This window comes from Silurus aristotelis (genome assembly GCF_946808225.1).
Source record: "Silurus aristotelis genome assembly, chromosome: 3".
Taxonomy (NCBI): domain Eukaryota; kingdom Metazoa; phylum Chordata; class Actinopteri; order Siluriformes; family Siluridae; genus Silurus; species Silurus aristotelis.
The window spans coordinates 14,809,551-14,820,263 of record NC_139576.1 but is presented as its reverse complement, the minus strand read 5'-3'; the positions used below and the strand labels follow the sequence as shown (position 1 = coordinate 14,820,263).

The window sequence follows — 10,713 nt, the reverse complement described above, 5'->3', positions numbered from 1 at the left end:
CTGAAATGTCTTTTTCACTTTACCCAGCAGCCTTGACTGAAAATAACAGTTTATGGTATGAGGAATGCACACAAAAATGTTGGTGAGAAAAATAACAGATCATTTTGGCTCTGGGTGGAAAGCGTTTCACTCTAAAAATGATGAATCCTCCTTTTTTTTTTCTTTTGTGAAGATTGGAATGTAGGAGTTGTGGAAAAATAGAGAAGAGCTGGGAAAATTGGAAGAGTGAGGATCACAGATGGTGAAGTACATACACATCGGTACCAGAATTATCGGCATTCTTTCTTCACAAATTAAAGAAAAACTGAAAAATTTGTGAACTTTGAGATTAAGTACATACATTAACTGTGTATGCATTTTTTTCAAGTATTATTCATGTGTTTAGTTTTCAGCGAGGATAAAAGAATCTCTGAACACTGAGCATGTTTTTTTAGGCTGAAGACACCTACAATGGAAGAGATTATTGCTGTTTGTACTCTTCAAATTAGACCTCAGCATTTTATTAGGATTGCACTCCAAAGACATCAGGTGTGAAAAACCATTTATCCGTTAATCTGGAAGCATTTATGGCCACAGCATCACCGTGATCTCCTGACAATAGAGCAAACGCTTTTCTATTGCACCAGTCAGGAGCCAACATTAACTTGCTAAATGATCCACAGAATTAACCTCATGGTAAAGGGAATCGGGTCCCTGAGATAAAATATCATGATCCTGAGCAGGTTTCATGATTCTATAAATCTTTATAAGAGCCCTTGGTCTACTAGCTACAAAACTATTTTAAGTGCATGTATTTTGTCCTATCCATTACCTGACCTGTGCAGGTCAACAACCATTTGTAACTTTTGTGTTAAAAGCTCTTTGGTTTTCTCTTTTGTGATGGATGATCAAATTGATTTTACATGTGTGCATTAAAGATACCAATGGACTGAACAATAGATCTGAAAACTGGATTTTTTTATTTGCTTGAAATGTTTATGAAAGAAAATATTACTGTTATGGTTTTAATGGTTATTATTATATATTCTATATATATTCTAAATAAATATATTCTATTTTTTTACTTACAGGATTTATTGATATTTTAATGGGTGTAATTATGGTATACAATGAAGATTTTGGCGGAATGATTATGCCCAATTATAAGTGTTTTAAATCTTCATATTAAGACACATAATCACTCTGCAATACACTTTATGGAAACAAATATTAGAGGACAGAAATATAAGAAAATGCCATATGGCAGAGTAAAAATTCAGTTAGAGGCTGTAGTCTGTTTTTCTGCTGATTAGCCATGGGAGGAAGGAAAACACTGACTTACTTCAAAAGCCACATAGACTGATCCTAAACAAAACCACACTGCAAGGAAAGAAGAACTTCCAACATGCAGTCTGCAATATAAAAATGTTGTGTGCTTCCTTTGTTTGTGTGCTATCTGTCAAGCAGATGAATAGGATGCTCTGCTGATTACCAGTGGAAGAAAGAAGGAACACACCTCCTGAATGTTGCATTGTGTAAGCATTAGTATAATGTTTCTGTTATGTGAATATTCGATTGTTTTACTGTCTGAGAACACTTTGATGCACACACTCTTCAAAGAAGTTTAATACGATGGCACAAGGAGCCTTAGGGTTCAATAAAACTGCAAAACTGCTTATGAAGTGCGGAACAATAATAAAGAAGAAGCAACAGCATAGACAGGTACAAACAAAGGACTCATGGGACACACACACACACACACACACACACACACACACACACACACACACACACACACACACACACACACACACCTGAGCAGGTCCTGTGTGGGATGAGTCAATGTCAGTTTGGCAGGAATTCAGGAGGTGAGCTCATAGTTGCTCCCTCTTTTCCCATCCTTCTCTCTGAAAAAAACAAAAAAAAACCTCTCTCTCTCTCTCTCTCTCTCTCTCTCTCTCTCTCTCTCTCTCTCTCTCTCTCTCTCTCTCTCTCTCTCTCTCTCTCTCTCTCTCTCTCTCTCTCTCTCTCTCTCTCTCTCTCTCTCTCTTTGTTGTCTTTCCCAGAACAAGCATCATCAGCAGCAAGGGGTGTGACTGGGCCAGGATATTCGCACACCTCACCTGTGTTGTGTGTATTTGTGTGTGTGTGAGTGTGTAGTCACCGATGTGTGGGAGTGCACTTGCAGGTGTGCATGTTTTTCTCCACCCTGCGTCCCAGTTTACGGGAACTATGTAAATTGCACGAATATGCGGGAGATTTACCTTGTAAAGCTTGAAAATATTTTCACCCATTTTTCACACACCCACACATGCAAATAAAAGTCCAGTGCTGACCACAAAAACAAACATCCACCCATCGTTGTACAAAAACATGAAAAAAAAAGCCTGTGTAAGTAAAATAAAAACATAGCTGAGATGTTCATAAGGTATAATGCTCACGTGTGCTTTTGGTTAAAAGTTCCTGAGTGACTGTTTTATTATTTTGACAGAAGGTGTTTGGCAGGAATGTGGTCAGGGATTGAGTTTGATATTAAACAAGTTATTTATCTTAGACTTCACTGGCAGTTATACTTTTCTGGAGAAATGGGAGTATAATGTGAGAATTAACCACTTGCCCTCCCTTTCTTAGTGTCTGATTCTCTGTCTTTCCTTGCTCAGACAAGCCTGTGGAATGTATCCACTTTCTTCCTGTCCCATAACTAGGTCTTTCCCACTTGTTACCACTCTGCTGCAGCTATAAGGTTCACTTTCTTTCGCAGATGCGGGTATGTGGCTGCTGTTGGGGGCAATTGCACAGTCTAGGCTAGCACTAATGTTGGAGACTATTTAACACAAATCCAGCTTGAAATGAACCATATCCTCCACTAGATAAACAGCTTACCTTTAGTAAACACCCAAGTGAGTAATAAAGCAGCTTGTCATGTGTTAGCTCTGAAATTCATTCATTCATTCATTTTCTCCCGCTTATCTGTAATTCTGGTCGCGGGGGCAGCAGTCTAAGCAGGCCCCCGCCTTTGACTGCTGCCCAATCCTCACAGCACCGTCCCTTACGGTCCCTCCTGCAGGTGGTGAGCCCACGGGAAGAGCTCTGAAATTATTTAGGTTTTTTTTTTTATTTAAGAAAAACATTAAGTGGGACCAGAACACATTGAAGTTATCTATCAACTGTGCATACTAGTGGCTGATATATTAGCCAGAAGAAATGGTAGGAATATGTTCTAATGCAGTGTTTGTGATGGAAAGGAAGTTGTTTATGTTCTGTCATATTGGGCCAGAAGCCAAAGAGCAAAAGAAAGGACAAAATTGAAACCGAAGAAGTTTACTTTTTACCGACTGAATGGATTGTGTAACTGTTTTGCATAACTTGCTTTGTTTCTTTTTTCTCTTGTTTTTGCTCTAGTTTGCTTTCTCTCTCACCATTTTCAGATGATAAAATCAGTGGTTGTGTATTTGTTTTATAGGGAATGTTCTTCATCTATATTAAGACCATAAGAGCCTCGAGTCTCTATAATTCCCTGACCCCTGCCATTCGACCTTAATTTCTATCGCTACTGCTCTACTTTTGCTCCATGGTATTGCCTTTTCTCATGTCTCTGCACTTTCCTGTTCTACATTTAATCTACATTTAACCCCTCTTTCCCCCCTGGGGTCCCAAGCCTAGACCGCACAGAGCAGCCTCCAATGGTTAGATTGTGTAACAGGGAAATAAACAAATTTGTGAGTCGGATATAAAAGACAGAAATATAGATTCATCTTAAGGAGGGTGATACTGCACCTGCTCTCCTGCACTCCTACAGGCTGATTTCCCATAAAAGTGATTTGTGATGTGACAATAAGAACATAAATCGCATTGTGCCCTTTTGAATGGATATTATGTCATTATCTCTCAGACGTGAATTGTGCATATGATGTTTGTTACTGGGAAATCAATTAGGCCGGCATTCATTCATGTTTAATACACTAATGTACCGTATTGCTACAGTTAATGTCCCATCAGAGTGTGTGTGTATGTGTGTGTGTGTGTGTGTGTGTGTGTGTGTGTGTGTGTGTGTGTGTGTGTGTGTATGTGTGAGTGCTGAATGTAAGAGCAGCTTCAAAAATAATTTTCTTGGAGGTTTTGATGTGGAAAGACATTAATAACTATATAATGTCAAACAAAATGAGGTCGAGTGACTATCTCACTTGGCTTATGTAGGCTATACGACTATCTAGGGAATTTTTTGTGTAGCCTACAATCATTCAGCATACAGAGTATCATTGTGTTTTTCTGTACACACTGTATGAATGTACAGTACATTTGCTTGTAAAACTGTACTAGATTTGTTTCTGATTATTTGCTAAATGTTCTTGGCCACTGTGGATTAGTTAACTAGGACAATTTGCCATAAAAATGCAAATCTGGCAACCCTGTCATTAATTGTCCTGTCTACTGCTCTTCCTGACAAATCCTGCATTTATGATGTTAAGCTGTTTAAGCCATTTCTTTGCTACTTTAATGTTTTTTTTTTATTTTAACAACTGCCTTAAAATAGAAAGCGAATGCTGATGAATTCAGTTTAGTCAGTGGATCTCAATTATAAACACTAAGAAACCATGTAATATATATATATATATATATATATATATATATATATATATATATATATATATATATATATATATATATATATATATATATATATATATGTGTGTGTGTATTTTTTATGTATTTTATATATACATATACATATATACATAATTTTATTTTTAAATGTTAACGTTAATATTACTGAAATATTTGCGAGGTGCTTAGTGATTATGGTGTTAATTACTCACTGTGGTATTTTTGTTAGTTCTGTGAGAAATGAGACATTATTACAATCACAACTTTTTTATATCTCATACATGAAGTTAACAGTTAGGTTTTGCTATTAGCTAGAAACAAATTGTGTCTTTTCATATTTAGCATTTCCATTGACGTTCAAGGATGTAACAATTAGAAATCCAGTGTAGGAGACAAAGTTGGACTCAGAGTTCAAGGATGCAGAGCAGCTATGTGACACATTTGTGCTAAGTTAGGATACTTAGATACTTAGAAGAAATAGCCCTGATTTAGTACATAGGATGGGCACAGATTTGTATTTGTAAAAACTGAGGAGAGCCAATATATAGTTAGTTATAATATATAATATATAGTAGTTAATATATAATAGTTATACTGTGGACATATTTGATTCATTTTGTATGAAATAAATTATTTGTGACCTCTTTATAGAGCTCATAGTGAAGAAGATGAATGCATTCATAGACATATACTGTATATGAAATTCATACTTGCACTGGAACATAAATGGCAGACAGATAGGCAGAAATATAGACAGAATAACAATCATATATACATACATACATACATGCATGCATACATACATACATACATACATACATACATACATACATACATACACACATACATACATAAAGACAGACAATCAAACAGACAGACATCCTGTATATATAGAAAAAAGACCATACAAACAAACTGAAATACATGCAGATACATACATGCCATACATACAGACTGTCAGGGATTCACCCTGCCACGCCCCACTCTGTAGCTGTCAGGGATTCACCCTGCCACGCCCCCGTCTGTAGCTGTCAGAGATCCACCCTGCCACGCCCCCCTCGATAGCAGTCACGCTGCTTCCCAAGATTACCGACAGCTGTGGCTCATGAAAGATCAGACTACATAAACTCACGTTCTTGAGTCACAGGCTGTCGGTCGTTATATTGTCAAGCTGGACAATCGCGTGGCTGCTCGACCGCCGGCTGTATATGCGAATTCCACTTCCGACTTGGATTACTCATTGCCGAAGGCTTTATGGATTATGCTTGGGACATTCGAACTCATAGCGGACAACGCGTCTCGAGCGGATGTCTTTGTTTGTTGTTTTCAACGGCTTATGAGTGTTTTTGTGTTGTACGGTTGTTGAAATAAAAGGACAATGATCGGACTATATCGGCTTCCGCGTCTGCAGCCTGACACAGACATACATATATACTATATATAAAAATGTAGGCCGCCAGCTGCAAAGACAGACAGACAAACAGACACACATACATGCAGACAGACAGACAAACAGACACACATACATGCAGACAGACAGACAAACAAACAAACAAACAGAGACCAGAACCCCAGCTTAGCGCCTTACTACGATCTGTCCAGGAACTGATCTCTGTCACAAAGGATTGCTATTAGCAGGTGTGTGTCTGTGTGTGTATGAGGAACACTCTGAGTAAGGGGGTTGGGGTGAACATGGCTCTTTGGGGAATTAATGTTTTATTGTGTGAGGTAGTGATGTAGGGGGGAAGGGGGCTAAATAAATAATTAAGCAAACTCACCCTCCGGCTGCAGCCCCATTGGGGAACATAAACACATCTACAGACTGCAGTATGAAGAAGTATATGAACAGAAAATCCATCAATATGCATCTTTCAGTGTTTGTCTTGTTTCTAGCCATCAATCATGATAACACCTTATACTTTGATCTGACTCTTAGCTGCCATTTTGACAACTATCATATTTCATCTTCTTTCACTGTGAAAAAAGCATGCTCCATGTAGACAAAGTAAACAGTGTTCAACTAATTTTTCTTTTGAAAGCATCTCAAGCTTTGTGGAAAAAGTTGGGTGAGGTGATGCTCTTTTGCTTTCTAAGGATGTGTGGTTTTTGAGGAAGAAAGAAAAATCTCAGAGGCGTATGTGAGGACAAGCTTGATGAAGTTCAGGTTTCCTGATTGAATGACACAGTCTAGCACTGGACATTTCGTTCTGTTGCCCTTTTGTTGCTCAGAAACACATTGCCCTCTACAAGGGCAAAAAACAAAATTATCCGAATGAAGCTGTGACTGGAATGACAATAATTATTGTGCTTTCATGCTTGTCACACTGCACTACTGTCATTTTCAACTCCTCACAATGGCAAGACTTGTCACATCTCCTCAATCTGTGTATGTGTGTGTGTGTGTGTGTGTATGTGTGTGTATGTGTGTGTATGTGTGTGTATGTGTGTGTGTGTGTGTGTGTGTGTGTGTGTGTGTGTGTGTGTGTGTTCCAGGATTTGGGTGTGGACTGCTCGCCTGACTAACCTTTGTGGACACAACAGCATGTTCCTGTTGATATTATCTTCAAGTCTGCTCAATATGGGGGTCACCTGCCAATGTTTGAATATCAAATGGACCAGAACAGGCAAAATAAAGAGACATGTATTTATCATGTTTTCACACAGATTATAGGAACACAGAGACTGCTGGATCACATTTTGTATGTCTTTGTATGTCTCTTTTATATATCATATTTGGTCAGTCTTTCTGTTCCTGTCTCCTGACATTAGCTTACATTGTTTCATGTTCTCACCCATTATTCTTCATGTAATTACACTAAAGTTCTGATTGTTTTCCCTGACAGCTTCCATGTTTTTTTTTTATGTTTTTTTTTTTTGTTACCTGCTGGTGTTCTCTCAGGTTTGTGATTTGCCCTTAGCAACACCTGCTGGAGTTTGGACACCATCCATGAAGTGTAACAATGATGTTTGTGAAGTTGCAAATAATGAAGAAGGTTTAGAAGCTGCGGAACTGAACATTGTGGAACGAAAACATACATAACGGTAAATGACTGTGTGCCATGCATGAACAGAGCATGTGATGATGGATGAAACGAATACGTCTCTAGCTCACTGCTGTCTGTCTCTCTCTCCCATCCCCCTCTCCTTGTCCATCTGTGGCATCCGCTGAATGGGAAGGCAGACAAAAGAAGCCCTATCCTTCAGCCATCACTTACTGGCAGAGACATATCAATCTCTCATCATTATTGATAATTCTACCACTATGAAAATTATGAAAATGAAAAATAAATGCTGGAAGGTTTATAATAGGAGATATGCTGTAAAAAAAAATAATAATAATAATAAAGGTAAAAAACAATATAAAAACATTCTGAGAAATCTGGAGCTGGGTACAGTAGGAAAATCTATAGTACACCCCTTTTTTATTAATTTGACTTAAGTTACTGAATAATTCATTGTAGCTACTTAATAAAATACTTGAATATGAATAACGGAATAATCATTTGAGAGTTATTAATTCAGTAACATCCTCTGCAGGGTATCGCACACATTTATTAACGCCTATTGGTAACTTAGAATACCTACAATAGTAGCACCTTGTGTAAGAACTGAAAACAAAGAGGGAACATTTTGTGTTTGTAGTAACAGGTAATTCACACAAACTTGTCATATTTCAGAAACTTTATATAATATTGCATAAAAAGAATAATCTTGAATGAAAAAATCAAAAAAATTTTCGGTATAGGCTTATATATAACAAATTTTTTTTTTTTTCTTTTTTTTGTTCTTAAAAAGGACTCCAGGGTCAGGGCTATGGAAGGAAGATTATTTCTGTTTAGTTTAGTTGTCTTTTCTTTAGGACCGAGGACATTGCACATTGCATTTTAATAGTAACCCAAAATTGCTTTCAAATGAACTTTATTAACTCAAATCTACGTTGTTTTGTAAATGTTGCACAACAATCAATATACTGCTAAACTGCTACTAATACTGCTAAATGGACCGCTAAACTAAAAATGGGGTGGTATTCTTTGGTTAATACAAAAAATCTGCTGCTATAGCATTACGCTCTGTTATCTTTATTTTACTCTTATTGCAGAAATTGCACAAAATGAAAACGACTTTAGCTTCAACAACATAATTAGCTGTTGGACCACAAGCCATTGTATTATTATTTTAAAAGATGTGCTAAGCCTAAAGCCTTTTTCACACCAAACACAGTAATTACTCTGATTTGGCTTTGCTCTTCCACTTCTTTGTATGTGGTTGTATGTTGGTGAATGTGAAAAAGATGATATGCATGCTACATTGTAGAGCCTATATCCATATTCATAACAGAACGTGAGATGTAGAGTAATGTCAGCAGTGATCAAGCACAGCAATTCATCATTCCTAATTATTTGAAACTGCACAAGAGTGGAAATCACTGGGCCAGTCAACATTATATGATCACATATAAGTGGCAAAGAAATTTTTTTTTCTCAATCTGTCAGTCAATACAGTTACTTGTGTTATATTTACTAGCTCCTGAGAATAAGCACATAAATGACACATCTAGTCAAGTTTATTTTTATAGCGCTTTTCACAACAGACATTGTCTCAAAGCAGCTTTACAGAAATCAACAGTCAAGGTGAATGGTGTGCATTTATCCCTGATGAGCAGACTGTGGCAAGGAAAAACTCCCTTAGATGTTATGAGGAAGAAACCTTGAGAGGAACCAGACTCAAAAGGGGAACCCATCCTCATTTGGGTGACATCAAGAGTTTGATCATAAATCTTTCAACAATACAGATTTTGAATTTGCACCAATGTGAGAATGAAAAATCAGTGAATTGTCTTCTGCTTGCAGTCTGTGCTGTGATGCCTCAGATATAAGGTTGGTTTAGACTATGTAGTAGGGGGAAATGGCAGTGTTACTTAGTAGTTCCTAATATTTCTAAATTTTGTCTGGCAAATTTATGACAAAATCCACCTGATAAATTATATTTTTATTTTAAATGACATGTAGATACAGCTAGGTTTGTACCTTAAATTTACGTAAATATGTCTGTAATTTCCTAAAAGCCACAAAGTAAAATCCTGAGCAGAAATAATTTCCTCGCAAACATATTGGTGTTTCTTTTCATTAAAACATTAAATAAAAAAGAGCTTTTTCCAAGTCATGCAAACATTAACAATTACAGATATGTCACTTCAAAAACATTTTCAGAATAATGCAATTGATATTAAAAAATAAAACTAGCTAAGCTAAACCAGAAAGAATGGGCTAAGTGGAAAACTTACATAGTGTCTGACATTAACATGAGCTAAAACTGTATTTAACAAATATGTTATTTCCACAGCTAAGTGACTAAGCATTAATACATACTATCATATTGGGTGATAAAAGTACGAAACCATAGTTGAAGACACTTAAACTTCACATGTCAATCTTCTGTAGTGTTTTGATTTTTATTGAATAAATAAGAAAATCCTGCCTGGTTGGTTGATTAGTAAAAAAATCTAACCTTAAACCTAGCGTTTTGAACAACCCACTCTACATTTAGTTCCTATGTGCTATTATAATAGCCTTCATGCTACTGGGAACATATGGCACTAGTTTTTAGAGATTTTTTTACATTATTTTAGTATCTCATCACTCTCCTCTGACGATCTCCAGTCAGAATTAATGAAGTAGAAGACAATAAAATATCCTTATATATTTCAACCTGTATCCTAGTGTTGTTTCTGGTTGTAAGAGTTTAGAAGTGGAGGCTTCGTTGTGGCCCCAATTAGCAACACTGCACACAGTGTTCTTTGTAAAAAAGCTTTGCTCTTCAATGCATTAGAATGAGTACATATGGCTAGGAATCTAAAGAGAGGTCCACATATAGTACATGTTTCTGTAAGATAATGTGTATTCCTTAGCAATGGAGGTCGACAAATAAGCCAGACCCCGAGAGAGGGCACTACGGCAACAGATAGGGAGCAAAACATGTCACAGAAGAGGAGATTTACACTGCAATGTACTGATTACAAGCAGCTGATTAGAAATTTATGATTTACAGCAAACATATGGTACTTCCGACCTTCTTCCATACTGTTTGCTGATCAAGCCAGTTAGTATTAGGGTCGCTGGTTATAACCTT

The 10,713-nt window shown here is 36.9% G+C and overlaps 1 long non-coding RNA gene across 1 annotated transcript; it reads left to right on the top strand.

Moving 5' to 3' along the window:
• The first annotated feature begins 2,620 nt into the window (after positions 1 to 2,620).
• Positions 2,621 to 10,170, top strand: LOC310724297. Its single transcript, XR_014533030.1, has 3 exons — positions 2,621 to 2,879; positions 7,078 to 7,390; positions 7,484 to 10,170. It is a non-coding gene; the product is annotated as an uncharacterized lncRNA (long non-coding RNA).
• The last annotated feature ends 543 nt before the right edge of the window (positions 10,171 to 10,713 follow it).